Source organism: Hydractinia symbiolongicarpus, chromosome 14 (assembly GCF_029227915.1).
Source record: "Hydractinia symbiolongicarpus strain clone_291-10 chromosome 14, HSymV2.1, whole genome shotgun sequence".
Lineage (NCBI taxonomy): Eukaryota > Metazoa > Cnidaria > Hydrozoa > Anthoathecata > Hydractiniidae > Hydractinia > Hydractinia symbiolongicarpus.
In genome coordinates, this window is record NC_079888.1 from 14,632,682 (window position 1) to 14,636,534 (window position 3,853).

Below are 3,853 nucleotides of genomic sequence, written 5' to 3' on the forward strand. Positions count from 1 at the left end.
AACTACCAAAACTATACCATCAGTTGCTGACATTCAGCCAACAGTTGTAGAAGCAACTGCAAAGCTTAAACCTCCAATAAGTGGTATTTTGGAAATAACAAGTAGTAAGTGTTTTATAACGACATAGAGCTACCATACAATGCTCATGCTCAGTGTTTCTTAACTGTAAAGAAGGTTGTTAAGAATTATTTGTCCATCCTTTATTTTTCGATACTTTCTGCTTAAATTCTTTACCTTTTTCTTTAAAGTTGTGGATTTTTGACATATATTGAAATTTAGAATGTCATGATTCAAAACCTTACGTATGCAAATCACTTAAGAATCTTAATTTGTGTAATTACAAAGAAAGTGAAGAAGAAGATGAGAATAATAAAGATTAACCACTGCAAAAAATCCTGCAACATATGCTCAGGAAAAGGTAGTTCTAAACGTTTCTATAATTTGCTTTAGACATTATTGAAAATGTAAAAAGTTGGAATTATAGAAAAACCGTTTTTTGTGTGTATTCTCTCAAGAAGACTGCAGATTAAGTTACAGTATTATCTTCTCTTTCTATCTACAACCCATTTTTTGCAAAAAACTTGCAAACGAAGGATTTTGTCAAGACTTCCGAACTGATACATATATGATGGATAACTGCAGAAAAACATGCAAACTTTGTACAAAAGGTAAGTTTTTTCTTTAAACGCAAGTAAAGAGGTATTTGTAAAAAATTAATAGAAAAAGAAGCGTAACCAAGTACCAAACTACGTAAAAAATAAAAAATAAGCATTTCCGCGTGATATCAAGCGTGTTTATTGAATTAGGTTTAAACCTCACAGAAAACCAGATAATTCTGAGTAAAGGAACAGCAAAAGGCAAAGGCAAAAGAAATGGCAACGGAAAAGATGATCCAATGAAAAGACGCAAGTGTTGATGAACAGTGTTGATGCACAAATGAAAGCTTCATCACTCTTCCAGAGAGCAGGGAGTTAACGTAAGTAAATAGATGAACCTTAACAGAAGGCTTTCTGAATATTATTCGGAATCTCCTAAAATAACAACTTATTTTAGTAGCACTCCAGCCGGAATGTGTTCTTAGATTGCTTGTCCTTTAATTTTTTAAGGTAAAAATTGTGAAAAAACTGTCAATTTTGTTAATTTCTGACAGTTTTCAACTTAGGTTTAAATTTTAAGATCGTGTGCTATTTATGTACAAGACATTCGCACCTTGAAATTTAAACTTCTTCTTAACTGCCGTTGGACTACAATCTCAGTTTAGTTTGCTAGATCTGAAATTTTAACAGCGAATCTGGAATATTTCTGGAAATTATATGTTTAACCATCTAAACGTGATGTTTTATTGAAACTCACTGGCTAATTTTTAGAACCCTCAATTGTCACCATGTCATTGTTTGACTTTTGAAGAAAAGCTATACGGGTAAAATCTGAAAAAAAAACTGTCCCATATTTAGAGTGCTATAACTCCAAAGGACCGATTAAAAAAAGTATACTTTGGGTACAAAACATGAAATCTGTTGCGGTTCAAATTTTAAGAAGCTTATTACTTTAGGTGGAGAAACGTTCGCGGCCATCAACTTTTGCGTGTCTAAAAAGAAACACGAAATCTTTGACAAAAACGTTCGCGTTTGGCAATTTTTAAAACAAATTTCGCGGAAAAATCTTTTGCAAATTCAGAATATGGTTCGTATTCGCGAGAAAAAAACTTTTGCGAATAGACAAAATGCAAGAAAAAAAATTATTCGTTAAATCACACCTAAGGTCTTTACCGTAATCAAAAAATGAATAAAATATACAAGTTTAGGCTAAGTAAATTAAATTAACTCCCTCTTCCCATTCTAAGTCAGTATTGTCATCACTTTCTTGTATCTTGCTTCCACATAACACTTCAAATTCCTCAACTGTGACATCACAAATTGCTAGGAGATGGCTATCATCAGATTGCTTAACATCTGAGCATCGGATCTATATCTTGGAAAGGATCAATAGATGGCATTTTTTTTGAACCGAGTTCTAAGGCATCAAAAAACCATGACTTTTCCATCAACTATCGATAATTTCTTTTCCTTTTGGCGTGCTCAAGTGGTTGTAAAATTCCACAATCCAGCTAGCGTGAACAGGGTTAAGTTGGAAATCTGTTCACTTCTTTCATGACGTTGCCGCCTACAGTTGTTGCACTGCAAGCCCTTGGCAAAAGGAAGAAAAATTCTGCAGCCACAAGCACTACTTCTTCAAATAATCGGGACCTCCGAGAAATGCTTGCAGCTCCAAACAGCGATTAAACTAAAAATAAATCATTACTTTTGAAAATTGCCCTGTTTTTAAGAATTTTTCTATGTTGAAAAAAGTTAATGCCCGCAAAAGTTTCTACCCTTAAAGTATTTGCTGACGGCGGAGTGTCTTATAATACTGTCATTTAAAATCGACTTATCTCTTTTCGACCCTGTTAGAAGTTTCACAGCCCGGCAGATTTTTGGCCAGATGAAGCCTAAAAATAGTCATTGATAGATCATGATTAGTTGTATTAATGGAAAATAGGGGAAATATCATCATTATGCTTGTCCTTCTTTATTTTAGTGTATTAATCCAAAGTGAATGAACACACACGCATAAAGCACGTAATCAGAAGTGTGATTGAAAATGAATTTACTTTTTAACATTTTGCAAACTTTGTAACCTTAATTAGTCATCATATCAACATGTAGCAATGAAGTATTTTTGTTTCTTTTATGTCATGTCGGATACGCTCTACATATATTACTGGTTTCTTATGTTAAATCACTTTGGCGATAGTTAAATTTGGTGGATGCTTTTTGGCTTTAGTGACTTACAAGATAAATTAGAACAGCGAACATGGTTATAAAAACTAAGAAGCAAGAACAAAATATTTATGCAAATAATACATATTCTTGTGTCTGTGCGCGAGAAATAGGTCATGCTGCTGATACGAAATAACAAATGAGATATATTTTTGTCAATTTTAAGGAATTTTAAGCCCGTAGATTTTATCAATTGATGACGATCAAGTTTAAATAATCACGAAAGGCAACGGTTAACCATTCTTTAAGCGGTGATTAATTTTGTTTCGAACCCATGGCTGGCGTGGTTGGTGTTATTGATAAATGTGCATTTATACTTCAGAAAAATGTTATTTTATCCCTAAAGTTATTTTTATTGTAGAAAAATAGGGTAAGAAGTAGTAAACTAAGTGATTAAAAATGAGTAATCAGTGACGATATAAAACTATATTTGACACAAAATTAGCGAAGAAGGATCGGAAAAACAAATAATTTTGTAAATAAAATTGAAGATGTTTTTTGTATATTGCGTGTTGTAAGTTTTGTAGAAATGTAAGAGAAAGTAAATCGACCATAAAGAAAAAATAACCTCCTGAATTTTAAGTGTTTTTCTCATGACAGATAAGAAGATTATCTACATCATCCTCCAATCGCTTAACCAAAGATAAGAGTGAGTGTGAGGAGGCAGCAAGAAAACCAATTTCCTCGCTTATTCCAGTGTTTTTAGAAGGATTTACATTGTACGTCTGAGTTGACGTTGGAGATAAATGTACTTTAATGTATGTTCAAAAAACTCAACCTAATATGAATTTTCTTTTTACTGAAATCATTGTTTTTGTATCTTTATCTAATAGAAAGTAGCAGGTTATATATTTGAGGTAAGATTTTATTTCAGAATCAGTCTGCAACGCAAAGAAATGGAATAAGTTAAAAGTCTCTTAAGATTTTTATTGAAATAGTATCAGTTAGTAAACTTGACGCATCAATATATAAAAGAGTTGCGGAGCGGGAACAGGTCCCTATGTTCGCAAGCGAAAGATTTACATCATGCTCTA

At 32.6% G+C, this 3,853-nt stretch overlaps 1 long non-coding RNA gene across 1 annotated transcript; it reads left to right on the forward strand.

The window, feature by feature from the left end:
• Nucleotides 1-359: 359 nt before the first annotated feature.
• On the forward strand, nucleotides 360-2,708 carry LOC130625003 (uncharacterized). The gene is made up of 3 exons (XR_008981684.1): nucleotides 360-668; nucleotides 807-976; nucleotides 2,578-2,708. It is a non-coding gene; the product is annotated as an uncharacterized LOC130625003 (long non-coding RNA).
• The last annotated feature ends 1,145 nt before the right edge of the window (nucleotides 2,709-3,853 follow it).